Raw genomic sequence first — 14,376 nt, 5'->3', positions numbered from 1 at the left:
TTCCTCTCTACATTTAAGGTTATTATTGATAGATATTTTTTCACTGCCATTTTCTGTTTTATACCTGGGTTCCCCTCTTTCTCAATTTCTTCTTCTTCCTAAAACAGTCCCTTTAGTATCTCTTGAAATGCTGATTTGGTGGTACTCTATTCTTTTAGCCTTTTTTTCCCTGTCTCAACAGCAATTTCTAATTCAATTCTGAATGAGAACCTTGTTGGATAGTGTAGTTTTGGTTGCAGGTCTTTTATTACTTTGAATATTTTGTGCTATTCCCTTCTGGCTTGTAGTTTTTGTTGAGAAATCAGCTGATAGCCTTATCAGTGCTCCCTTGTGTGTTACTATTTGTTCTCCCTTACTGCCTTTAAGACTCTTTATGTCTTTAACTTTTTTCATTTTTATTGTGATGTGTCTTGGAATGAGCCTCTTTGGATTCATCTTTACTGGGAACCTCTGTGCTTTCTGAACTTGCATGATTTTTTCCCTCACCTAATTAAGAAAGTTTTCTGTCATTATTTTTTCAAACTGGTTTTCTATCTATTGAAGATTTTCTTCTCCTTATGGTATGCCTGTCATGCAAATATTGTTCCATTATATGTTGTCCCAAAGCTCCCTTTAACCATTCTTGTTCTTTTTATGTGTTTTGTGTTTTTTAGCTCTAACTGGATTTTTTTCTACCTGGTTTTCTACTTAATTATTCAATCTGCTGCTTCATCTTGCCTTCTTTTAATCCTTCTAGTGTATTCTATTATCAAAGGTTGAAAGAGAATAAAAGTATTACAAGAAGAAAAAGAATATAAGATAACTGTGGGAAGGAAAGATAATTGTGAGGCGATAGAGGGAGGAAAAATAGTAAAGGTAAGGACAGAAACAAGGAATTGACACAAAGGGCTTAAGAAAGAGAAAAATAAAATTTAGAATGAAAATAAGAAAAGGAAGGAGGTGAAGTGTAGTAAGAAAAGAGAAGAGCAAAATATGTGATTTGAAATAAAATGTGATGAAAAAAGGAACAAAATTGAAGAAAAAGAATAAATGTTAAAAAAGGTATGCAAAGCATAAAAAATAATGAAAATAATATTAAATAATGAAGAAGAATTTGTCTCAGCATATTTTAGTGCTTGCCTGCTTGGTTCTCCTTCTGGATATGATTTAGCGTTGTCTGAAGCTGGCGTGAGCCAATATCAGATATTGTTCATGTGTAGCTAAAGGTAGCCTGTTCAAAGCTACAAGCAATCCATAGTCTGTGGCTTTCTCCTTCAGATTTGGCTGCATCTTGGATGCTCCTCACTCCTCTGCACTGTTGTTTTATCAGCATAAGGTGCAGGTGTGAGCCAACTAATGATGAAAGCACCAGAGTTACCACATCCACCTGCCTCTTTCTGTGGTCCTGCTATTAGTCTTAGCCTATCTACTGACCTGTCTGTTTCTGAGAGGGCTTCTGGTGCATTTGGGAAGATGGGACCCCTGGGTCTCCCTTGGAAGGAGCTGTTCTGACTTCAGGGAAGATGCTGCATGTGTTTCCCCATCCCTGTGCCACATGTTTTTGTCTGTTCCAGATTATTTCCAGTGGTGAATACTTTCTGAAGAGTTAGAGGTCCTTTGCGTGTCAGGGGCTAATTTTTGTAAGACAGTCAGGTCTTTCCTGCATGGAGCTGATGGCAGCTCTGTATAAAAGCCAAGGCTCCCTGAGGGTGGCCTCTCTCTTTCAGCCTCTCTGTCCTTCTCTGTGGTTGCCTAGTTTCTCTCCAGAGCTTTTTGATGAGGGCCTGTAAGCTGAGACCAGGTCAGTTGAAATAGGGATGACTAGTTTCCAATTTGCTGGAATTGTAGGGCACACAATGAGGGGTGAGTAGCCCCTACTCAGAGCCAACCTCTTCTGTCTTTACCAGAGAATTGGGCTTTTTCTTCCTCTGGGGGGCTCATTATTCATTCAGGATGGGTATATTCAACTTTCCCTTTTGCAAGAGTAGGCTCAGCAACTCTGAATTTTAGGGGATAGATCAAAAGATCATCCCCCTGGTGTTGGAGCAAGATCAGACTGAAGGTGGGGGCTAAACTTTCTTTTAATCTAAGAACTCAGTGGGAAGCTTAGCTCATTGTCCTTCTCCCAGGCAATATCCTCCAAAATTCTCACACTTTGAGGGTCCTTGGTTGACTTTTTTCTTTGTTTCCCTTGTGGAAATGCACCCACCAGGGGAGTCTTGCACCTGACAGGCTGTTCTGCAGTTTCTCTGTTGGAAATGGTGCCAGCTCCCCTGTAGGAGGGGGATGGGCAGACCTTTTCCATCCCAGAGGATTGTATTCTGTGGAGAGGTTTGCCTCACTGCCAAGTATCCCAGGTGCTGAACTTTTGTCCATCTAGTTTCTAGCCCACAGCCTTTGCAGGAGACATTGTACAGTACTCTCTGTTCCCTGCAGCCCTCAGTTTGCTTGTGAGCCAAGCTGGGCAGGACCCAGACAACCCCTTGTTATGAAAATTTGATTTCTCTTCTCAGCTGGTTTCAGTGAGATAGGAGTCTAAAAACCAGTGTGGCTTGCTGCAGCCAAGAAAAGTTCAGAAGCCTCATTTGGAGTTTCTTTTCTTCTCCCTGTGGAAATGCACCTAGCAAGGGAATCCTGGATCTGGCAGGACTGCTTTGCAGAGTATCCCCTTTGCAGGTGTTTCCTGCAACCCTGCAGGAGTGATATAGGTACACCTTTCCCTTCCCAGAGGTCTGTACTGTGTAAGGGTTTTTGCCTGGCTGCAAAGAACCCCAGGTGCTCAACTCTTGCCCTTCTAACTCCCATCCCATAGCCTTTGCTGGAAACACAGCCCAGAACTCTCTGTTCCATGCAGCCCCCAGCTTGCTTGCAAGCCAGACTGGGTGGGGCCCAGCAAAACCCTCACTGCACAAATTTCTGATCCCTGCCCAGCTGGATTCAGTTGGAAAGGACCCAGAGATCTAGCATGGCTTGGTGCAGCTGAGAAAATTTCAGAATGGGTCAAAAAAACAAGTTTCCTGTTCTCCTAGATTCCTCTCTTAGTCTGAACTTTTATAGTGGACTTTTCAGCCTGATGCCTAAATCATAGAAACACTTAACACTGAACTGTGTTCTCTGATTTTCACAGGTGTGGCGGAAACCCACCACATCCCACCACCAGAGATGAAACAGCACCCCACTTCTCTCTCTATTGCTGTAAGTATTCTTATAGCCGCAGAGTTCAAAGGGGAGAGGGCTCTACTGCTGTGATTTCAATCTGATTTCCACTGGCAGGGCAGCTGCACATGGGGTCCTTGCTCAGCCACATTTCAGTTCCTTTTTCAAATGTTCTGTGTTGTACCAACACCGCAGTACTGAGTCAGTGTTTGAATCTCTGCATATACAACCTCCCCAAGGAGTAAGATGTCTCTCAAAATCACAGCTGGTTGCAGCCTGCAGGTGCCTCTGACACATCTGGGTGTGGCAACCTGGTCACTTTGTTAGTCTGAGCCCCTATCGGGAGCTCTCCAGGTTGTGGCCTTGGCTATGTAGTGCCGTTCACTACATATATATCCTGGGTCTCACAGACTCAGTACATCCCCCCAAAGTTATCCCCAACTAGGGTTGGGGGCCCTGTGTGGAACTAAGGCCTCTTGCTGTGAGTTAAGAGGTAGCTCCAAAGTTGTGATTTCTGTCTGGTTTCTCAGTTGCAACAGGAGCCACACACAGAGTATTTCTGCTTCCACTTATAAAATCCCTTACTAGATATTATGAAACATCTTCTATATCTCTTGGCTTCAAAACTTCATATATGCTAAGATTCCATTGATTGTTCAGGTTGATTGTCAGAAGGTCAGATGAAAATCCTGGTTGGGGCATGAGCAGGTGGACTCAGCTTCCACCTATTGGGCCACCATCTCTGGACACTGAAACCTCCTAATTTATAACTTAAAATTTATTTAGTTACAATTTTACTGTTCTAAGTGTTACAGTAGCATTCACATTATACAAGCATATGACATACAAATTCAAATACACATGAATACAGCAAAAGTACTGCAAACTTACTATTTAATAAGTCCCCTTTTAGACAACTTACTGTGTATAGATTGTTTGTAAATAATGCTCCAAGTCTATACTGCATATGACTACTGTACTTTATGGGCAATTTAAGGAATTTCCAAGGGCAATTTTCTCTATAACCACTTTTTGCTTTAGGCAACATCTCCCCTCTGCTTCCCACTAAAATCAGTACCCTCTCAAGCCAAAATTCCACTTTGTTTATAACAAATTACTTTTGACACTTCTCATTGCTGGCCCCAGATTCCATAAAATGCTATCAGCTAGTGTTTAACTTTAAATATGATTCATGACTAGATCAGAGTTGTAGCTGTTTTTTCTTGGTTCAAATTTGTGAAGCTCCATCATCATCTGTTAATATTGCACGTCCATCCCCTTGGTACCAGACATGGCTTTACTCTAAAAATATACTTCCTTTCCCACTGTGCTTTTTGAGTGGTCTGAAAACTGTCTTAGCTGCATGCTTCTATTTTTGTGAGAATGATAGGAGTTCCATTGATATAAAGAAGGCCTGGTCCATTTTGCCTACACAGACCATAAAATAATCTCTTTCAACATAAGTATGTGTCCATTTTCTCTACATAGACCATAGAAAAATCTCTAAATATGTATCTATATTCCCTATAAAGACCATACAATAATCTCTATAAAACACTAGCATGATTTTGTCACACTTCCATGCTCCAAATCCGTTAGGTACTCACTGGTTACCCACACAGTGAAGCACAAACTTCACATAAGCATGATGTACAAAATCTGTATGGTCTTTGCTTCCTCTCTCGACATTTTTCCCTTTCCTATACTCTGCTTTCTAGTCAACCAAACTCTTAACTATTACTCAGTCCTCCTTGGCTTGTTCACAACTCCAAGCCTTTGCCCCTGCTGTTTTCTCTGCCAGGAATGCCTGTCATCACTCACCCTCTTGGTGGGTTTATACATCATGAACACTGTGTTCCAACACCACTTCCTCAGTAGACCCTTCCTTGACTTTTTGAGCTACACCCAGGCATGCCTTCTTTTTATATACCAGCAATATATTTTCATACCTCGAAGAGGCAGTTATCACACATAATCACCCCTATCAGACTCTGTAATCACAGTACCTAGCATGGTTCTTAATACTCATAGTTCTGTAAATCTTGAATAAGTGGATAAATGAATGCCAGACACAGCACAATCTTAAAAACAATGGTATAGGTCAGGGGTGTCAAACTCATTATCACCAGGGCCCACATCAGCCTCAAGGCTGCTTTCAAGGGGCCAAATGTAATTTTAGGATTGTATAAATATAACTACTCCTTAACTAGAGTCAAGGAGCTTGGCACAGCCACCATGTAGAAACAAGGTGCCAGACTGGATAAAACAAGGTGGAGGGCTGGATTTGGCCCGCGGACCTTGTGTTTGCCACCTGTGGTATAGGTGTTTTTGACTAGGTGTCCACAGATAAACTGCAAGTTTCAAAGATTTTAAAACAAATACTAAATTGTGATCAAATCTATGTGTGGGCATTTGTACACACATTTATCTGAGTTTGGAGTATTAATCATATTCCCACAAGAATATATGACAGGAAAATCTTGAAGGACTTCAAGAATGATATAGACAGCAACACACTTATATTAAGGGATTTTAACACCCCACCATCAACAATGGATACATCTTCCAAACAAAATATCAACAAAGACATTGCAGCATTGAACAATGCCTTAGATCAAATGGACTGATATACATATAGAATCTTTCATCCCAAGAAGCAAAATACACATACTTTCCAAATGCTCATGGAATATTTTCAAAGACAGACCATGTGATAAGACACAAAACAAGCTTCAACAAATTCAAGAACTGAAGTCATATCAAGCATGTGCTCAGATCACAATGGATTGAAACCAGAAACCAATCAATGAAAAAAATAAAAAAACATCCAAATTCATGGAGATTGAATAGCATGATATTAAACAATGAATGGGTTAAAATGAGATCAAGGAAGAAATCAAAAAGTTACTGGAAACAAATGAAAATGAAAGCACAACAGTCCAAAACTTAAGGGACACAGCAAAGGCAGTCCTGAGAGGAAAGATCATAGCATTAGAGGCCTACCTAAAAAAGATAGAAATATTTCAAATAAACAACCTAACTTTATATCTACAAAAGCTGGAGGAACAAAAATAAATAAAACCCAGAGAAAGTAGAAGGAACAAAATAATCAAGATCAGAGCAAAATGAAATGACATAGAGACTAAAAGAACAATTCAAAGGATAAAAAAAATCCAGGAGCTGGTTCTTTGAAAAGATAAACAAAATTGATAAGCCTTTAACCACAGCCATAAAAAAAGAGAGGGCACAAATAAAACCACAAATGAAAGGAGAGAGATTACAACTGATACCACAGAAATAAAAAGGATAATAAGAAATTACTATGAAAAAAATATGCCAAGAAATCTGGAAACCTGGGTGAAATGGACAAATTTCTAGAATCATATAAGTTTCCAAAACTGAATGAAGAAGAAACAGAAAGCCTGAGAGACCAATAACACCAAGTGAAATTGAAGCAGTAATAAAAAAAAAACTCTCGACACACGAAAGCCCTGGACCGGAAAGTTTCCCAGGAGCACTTTACAAAACATTTAAGGTGGAGCTAACCCCTATCCTTCTCCAACTATTCCAAAACATCCAAAAAAAAAGAAGACTCCCAAACTCTCTTTATGAGGCCAGCATCATTCTAATCCCAAAACCAGATAAAGACACAACAAGAAATAGAACTATAGGTCAATCTCACTGCTGAACAAAGATGCTAAAATCCTCAACAAAATATTGACAAACTGCATCCAGCAATACATTGAAAAGATCATATGCAATGATCTAGTGGGATTCATTCCAGGGATGCAAAGATGGTACAATATTCACAAATCAATAAACATAACACATCACATAAATTAAAAGAAAGACAAAAACCACATGATATATCAATACATGCTGAAAAAGCATTTGATAAGGTACAGCGCCCATTAATGACAAAAAACACTCAGCAAAGTGGGAGTAGAAGGAGCATACCTCAATATAACAAAGACCCTATACAAGAAACCTACAGCCAACATCATCCTCCACAGGCAAAAACTAAAAGCTTTCCCACTAAGCTCAGGAACAAGACAAGGATATCTGCTTTCACCACTTCTATTCAACATGGCATTGGAGGTCCCAGCCACAGTGATCAGACAACATAAAGAAATAAAAGGTATCCAAATTGGAAAAGAGGAAACCAAACTGTCATTGTTTACAGATGACATGATAGTGTACATATAAAACCTTATGGGCTCCACCAAAAAACAACTCAACCTAATAAGTGAATTTGGCAAAATAGTGAAGTACAACTCAATATTCAGAAATTGAAGGCATTTTTGTATACCAACAACAAAATATCAGAAACAGAAATCAGTAAAAAATCCCATTTGCTACAGCAACAAGAAAAATAAGTACCTAGGAATAAACCTAACCATGGAGGTAAAAGACATTTACTCAGAAAACTACACAACACTGAAGAAAATAAGGAAGATGCAAATAAATGGAAGTATATACCCAGTTCATGGATTGGAAGAATTAATATCAACAAAATGTCCATACTACCCAAAGCAATTTATAGATTCAATGCAATCCCTGTTAAAATGCCAGAGATATTTCACGTATCTCTATTTGATCTCCAACAAATATTTCAAAATTTTATATAGAACCATAAACGACCCTGAATAGCTGCAGCAATTTTGAGAAAGAAGAACAGAGTAGGAAGGATCACAATACCTGATATCAAACTATATTACAAGGGCACTGTAATCAAAACAGACTGGCACTGGCATAATAACAGACACATAGATCAATGGAACAGAATACAGAGCCCAGAAATAAACCCATGTTTCTATAGTCAATCAATATTCAACAAAATGGGAAGAAGCACAAAATGGAGTAAAAATAGCCTGTTCTACAAATGGTTTTCAGAGACCTGGTCAGCTACATGCAAATAAATGAAACTCAACTACCAACTTATACCATACACCGAAATAAACTCAAGATGGACATAAGACTTAAATATAAGTTGTGACACAAAAAAGCCCTGGAGGAGAACATAGGCAGGATAATCTCAGATATGCCACACAGCAATATTTTCACCTATATGTTCCCTAGAGAAGGGTACATAGAAGAAAGAATAATCAAATGGGACTCCATCAAAATAAAAAGCTTCTGCACATCAGAAGAAAACAGCAAATGAAAAGGGACCAAGCATATGGGAATATATATTTGCCAATGATACCTCGGACAAGGATTTGATCTCCAAAATACATAAAGAATTCACAGTACTCCATATTAGGAAGACAAACAATACAATTAAAAATGGGCAAAGGACCTGGACACTTCTCCAAGGAGGACATACAGTGGGCCCAGAGACATCTAAAAGTATTCTCAGCATCACTAGCCATCAGAGAGATGCAAATTAAAACTACACTGTGATACCACTTCACACCAGTCAGAATGGCCCTCATAAACAAATCAACAAACCCTAAGTGCTGGTGAGGTTGTGAAGAAAAGGGAACACTAGTACATTGTTGGTGGGAATGCAGACAGGTACAGCCACTATTGAAAACAATATGGAATTTCCTCAAAAAACTAAAAGTGGAACTGCCTTTCGACCCAGCTATTCTAGAACTGGGGTTATACCCTAATAATCCTGAAACACCTATTTAAAAGAACCTATGCACCCCAATGTTCATAGCAGCATTATTTATAATAGCCAAGTTCTGGAAGCAACCTAAGTGCCCATCAGTAAATGAATGGATCAAAAAACTATGGTACATTTACACTATGGAATACTCCACAGCAGAAAGAAAGAAGGAGCTCCTACCCTTCTCAAGGGCATGGGTAGATCTGGAGAGCATTATGCTAAGTGAAATAACTCTGGTGGTGAAAGACAAATTCTATATGATCTCACCTATAAGTGGATCCTACTCAACAAAACAAAGAAGCAAGCAAAATAGAACCAGAGGCATTGAAATAAAGAACACAGACTGACAGTAACCAGAAGAGAGTGGAGAGGGGAATAGCGGGGGAAAGAAGATGAAGGGTCATCAAAGAACAGGCATAAAGGACCCATGGACAAAGTCAAAGTGGGGCGGGATTGAGGGTGAGAGGTGGTAGTCTCTGGGGCAGGGAGAGTAGTGAGGGGGAAATGGGGACACTGTACTAAAAGAACAAAAATATTGTTTTAAAAAATATGTCATAGTAATAGAGTTAAAAATTATTCATATAATTCAATTGCTGCAGGAAACTAAGGCCTACCTTTTCTCTGTTGCATTAAAAAATAAACCAAAAACCCACCCAGGGTAATAGAGGTTTTTGCAAGAAATAAGCCTGGGCACAAGTAACCTTGAAGGATGAAGTCAACAGGATTTTCTCCCCTTGGTCTTAAGAGTAGCAATGTTCAAAACATTCATGCTTATAAAGATTTAGACCTATGTGGCATGCAGTGCAAGACCCGGCTTTAGTTCATTCAGTCTTGTCCATTGTGGAATTATCAAGTGATGGGGGTGTGGGTTGGTGACAGTGAAGTGAGTTCTTCTCCCTTCCTATTGTCATTTTCCAAACAATTTATTCATTAAGTTCATAGAGCCAGGGGAAGTGACTTTAATTTGTTGATTTCTTGTTATTTGAAATCTAGCTAAATTACAGCAGCAATCAATATGTATTTTTTTCTCTTTCCTTCTAGCTTCATAAATTTCCCTTACATTTTCAATTGAGTTATGTGCCATTTGCTTTCATAATATGGTGTTTGTGCATTGTCATTGGCAAAAGTTAATATGTGCTTCTATTCCCTCAGGAATTCCTGCAAATCCATAATGCTGGAAGTAATCTATAAATGTGGTCTCTAAAAGTGCTTCTCAGCCTGACTCAGAATGAAAGGGAGAGTGGATGGAAGAAATATGTTGGCACCGTCATCATTATCTAAATGGATGCAAATTATGCAAACTGAAAACACTCACCCTTATCAGGAATGATCACAACCAAAGGGCCTATTCTGTGTGTGCTTAAAACTAATGGTGCAATGGGACCAAATTATTAAGTGGGTATCAGGACCACTTCACAAAAAGTAATTGGTCCTCACATTTATTTTTGCCATCTTGATGAGTATTAGAAGTGGTGAGGTGGCCTAAACACTTGTGCATCTCCAACCTGGGAGAATATTTTGACACAATTAGGTTGACATGGCATGAGTTCAAATGAGATGAGTTTCATTTCTGGTTAGTTTGGGTCAAATGTAAGTTATCTATGCAGTGCATAGTATCTAACTTCCATTGAACAGAATCTGTTTCAGCCACAGTGCTAAGCTCTTTACAAACATTATCTCATTTAACTTTCACATCCCTATTAGTAGAATGCTTTTTTAGGCCTGTTGGGGGGCTTTAACGCAGCCCCCCAGGTTCCGCCACAGGTGAAGAAAAAGACTACCAAGACATGATCTGCTTGGGGAGGAAAGGTGGCCGCTTCTCTCAAGGGGAGAAGGGCCCAGAGCTTCTCTCTCCAGGGGCTTTTATTAGGTTCATTCGCATAGGAATACGGATAAAGCTCATCAATCATTGTCAGCCAGCAAGGGTTAAACAATACATGATTTACAGAGAACTCTGAGGGCTTATTCTGAGTTACAGCCAATTAGTTAGAGGGCCATAAAACTTTAGGCACCAGACTCATCTCAGGTCTGGACCCTTATCTCTTAAACTGAGGGTACAAATTAAGTAGGTTTCACAGGAATGTATGTATTTTTGTTAGGCCTGATTCCCCAGGGAATCCACCCCTCCCAGCACAGGACTGCACTGCCCTCTGTTATTGCTTCAGGCTTAAGTCAGGTAAGGGAAGTAAGGCAGCCAAGAGATTAGGAAGCTTCTTGCAGACAGAATGAGGACTCAGGCTATTTCAAAGCTGAGGGGCGAGGGTCCATCACACCCTTTTTCCACAGCCCCCCCGAGTCCTTCCCTGTGAGCTTATCCCTGGTGACCAGAGCCTGTCTTAGGTTGATCCTCCCTTGAGGATTCTTACCTGTCATTGGCTAACTGGCCAAGCTCAGGGCCAAGCAGGGTGAAGTGGGCAGAGGTGGCACTTCTGCCAGGGAGATAAGCTTTGTCTCCTTAGTGGCTTATGGTCCCAACTCTGACTCAGCCTTAACCATGAGGGGTTACAGCCTCTGAAACCAGGCGGGGCGGTTCCCAACATATGCTCATTTTACAGAGAAGGAATCTGAGACAGAGAGAAATCAAGTAACATAGCTAAGTTCACATAGATAATGGTTAAGGCAAGATATAAACACACATCTATTTGATTCCCAAACCAGAATTGTTAATATGTGAAATGATTTTTTCTCTAATACCAAAGCATTTATGTATTTATCTACTCATTGATTAATAAAACAACTTATTGAACAGCGACTATATGCTAGTTGCTAAGTATGAAGAACAAAACGAAAGCAAAGCAGTGTCCTTGCCTTCAAGGCCATACATTCCTGCATCTCTAGTGAACTTGCTAGAAATAACCAGAAATGAGTTCTGCTGTAGTTTTATTTTTTATTTTAATTTTTTATTGTTATTCAATTACAGTTGTGTGCCTTTTCTCCCCATCCCTCCACCCCACCCCAGCTGAACCCTCTTCCGTCTCCCACCTCCACCGTCCCCCTTGATTTTGTCCATGTGTCCTTTATAGTAGTTCCCGTAATCCCCTCTCCTCACTGTCCCTGCCCCACTCCCCCCTGACCATTGTTAGATTGTTCTTAACTTCAATGTCTCTGGTTATATTTTGTTTGCTTTTTTCTTCTATTTATTATGTTCCAGTTAAAAGTGAGACCATATGGTATTTGTCCCTCTCCTCCTGGCTTATTTCACTTAGCATAATGCTCTCCAGTTCCATCCAAGCTGTTGCAAAGGGTATAAGCTCCTTCTTTCCCTCTGCTGCATAGAATTCCATTGTGTAAATATACCATAGTTTTGGGATCCACTCATTTGCTGATGGGCACTTAGGTTGCTTCCAGTACTCGGCTATTGTAAATTGTGCTGCTATGAACATTGGGGTGCACAGGTTCTTTTGGATTGGTGTTTCAGGGTTCTTAGGGTATAATCCCAGCAGCGGAATTGCTGGGTCAAAGGGCAGTTCCATTTTTAGTGTTCTGAGGAAATTCCATACTGTTTTCCACAGTGACCTCACCAGTCTGCATTCCCACCAACAGTGCACTAGGGTTCCCTTTTCTCCGCATCCTCTCCAACATTTGTTTGTGGATTTGTTTATGTTGGCCACTCTGACTGGTGTGAGATGGTACCTCATTGTGGTTTTAATTTGCATCTCTCTGATGGCTAGTGATGCTGAGCATCTTTTCATATGTCTCTGGGCCCTCTGTATGTCTTCCTTGGAGAAGTGTCTGTTCAAGTCCTTTGCCCATTTTTTCATTGGGTTGTTTGTCTTCCTGGAGTGCAGTCGTGTGAATTCTGTATATATTTTGGAGATCGGGCCCTTGACTGAGGTATCATAGCAAATATGTTTTCCCATACTGTTGGTTCTCTTTGTGATTTGGTGCTGTTTTCTTTAGCCATGCAGAAGCTTTTTATTTTGATGAGGTCCCATTTGTTTATTCTTTCCTTTATGTCCCTTGCTTTAGGGGACATGTCTGTGAGGATGTTGCTGAGTGGAATGTCTGAGATTTTCCTGCCAATGTTGTCCTCAAGGACTTCTATGGTGTTATGACTTATATTTAAATCTTTTATCCATCTTGAGTTTATTTTCATGTATGGTGTAAGTTGGTGATTAAGTTTCACTTTTTGCATGTAACTGTCCAGATCTCCCAACACCATTTGTTGAAGAGGCTGTTTTTGCTCCATTTTATGCTCCTGCCTCCTTTGTCAAATATTAATTGAACATAAAGACTTGAGTTTATTTCTGGGCTCTCTGTTTTGTTCCGTTGGTCTATGTGCCTGTTTTTATGCCAGTACCAGGCGGTTTTGATTACAGTGGCCTTGTAATACAGTTAGATATCAGGTATTGTGATCCCTCCTGCTTTGTTCTTCTTTCTCAAAATTGCTGAAGCTATTCGGGGTTGTTTATGGTTCCATGTAAATTTCTGAAATGTTCATTCTATATCTGTGAAATATGTCATGGGTATTCTAATAGGGATTGCTTTGAATCTATAAATCACTTTGGGTAGTATGGCCATTTTGATGATATTAATTCTTCCAATCCATGAGCATGGTACATGCTTCCATTTGTTTGTGTCTTCCTTAATTTCTTTCTTCAGTGTTGTATAGTTTTCTGAGTACAGGTCTTTTGCCTCCTTGGTTAGGTTTATTCCTAGGTACTTTATTTTTCTTGTTGCTATATCAAATGGGATTTTTCTCCTGATTTCTGTTTCTGCAGTTTCATTCTTGGTGTACAGGAATGCCTTTGATTTCTGAGTATTGACTTTGTATCCAGCTGTTTTGCCAAATTCATTTATTAGGTCGAGGAGTTCTTGGGTGGAGTCTATAGGATTTTCCATGGACACTATCATGTCATCTGCAAACAGTGACAGTTTCATTTCCTCCTTTCCAATTTGGATGCCTTTTATTTCTTTGTCTTGTCTGATTGCTGTGGCTAGGACTTCCAGTACTATGTTGAATAGCAGTGGTGAGAGAGGGTATCCTTGTCTTGTTCCTGATCTTAGTGGGAAAGCTCTAAGTTTTTGTCCATTGAGTATGATGTTGGCTGTAGGTCTCTCATATATGGCCTTTATTATGTTGAAGAATGCTCCCTCTATTCCCATTTTGCTGAGTGTTTTTATCAGAAATGGGTGCTGTATCTTATCAAATGCTTTTTCCACATCTATTGATATGATCATGTGATTTTTGTCTTTGCTGTTGCTGATGTGATGTATGATGTTTATTGACTTGCGAATATTGTACCATCCTTGCATCTCTGGGATGAATTCCACTTGATCATGTTGTATGATCTTCTTAATGTATTGCCGGATGCGGTTTGCCAATATTTTGTTGAGAATTTTAGAGTCTATGTTCATCAGCGATATTGGCCTGAAGTTTTGTTTCCTTATTGTGTCTTTATCTGGTTTTGGGATAAGGATGATGCTGACTTCATAGAAAGAGTTTGGGAGTCTTCTATCAGTTTGGATTTTTTTCAATAGTCTGTGAAGGATAGGGGTTAGCTCTTCCCTAAAGGCTTTGTAGAATTCTCCTGTGAAACCGTCTGGTCCAGGGCTTTTGTGTGTTGGGAGTTTTTTGATGACTGCTTCAATTTCATCTGCTGTTATTGGTCTGTTCAGGCTTTCTG

The sequence above is a fragment of the Desmodus rotundus genome, chromosome 8 (assembly GCF_022682495.2).
Source record: "Desmodus rotundus isolate HL8 chromosome 8, HLdesRot8A.1, whole genome shotgun sequence".
NCBI lineage: Eukaryota > Metazoa > Chordata > Mammalia > Chiroptera > Phyllostomidae > Desmodus > Desmodus rotundus.
The sequence above is the reverse complement of the archived record's forward strand: the minus strand, read 5'-3'. Positions refer to the sequence as shown.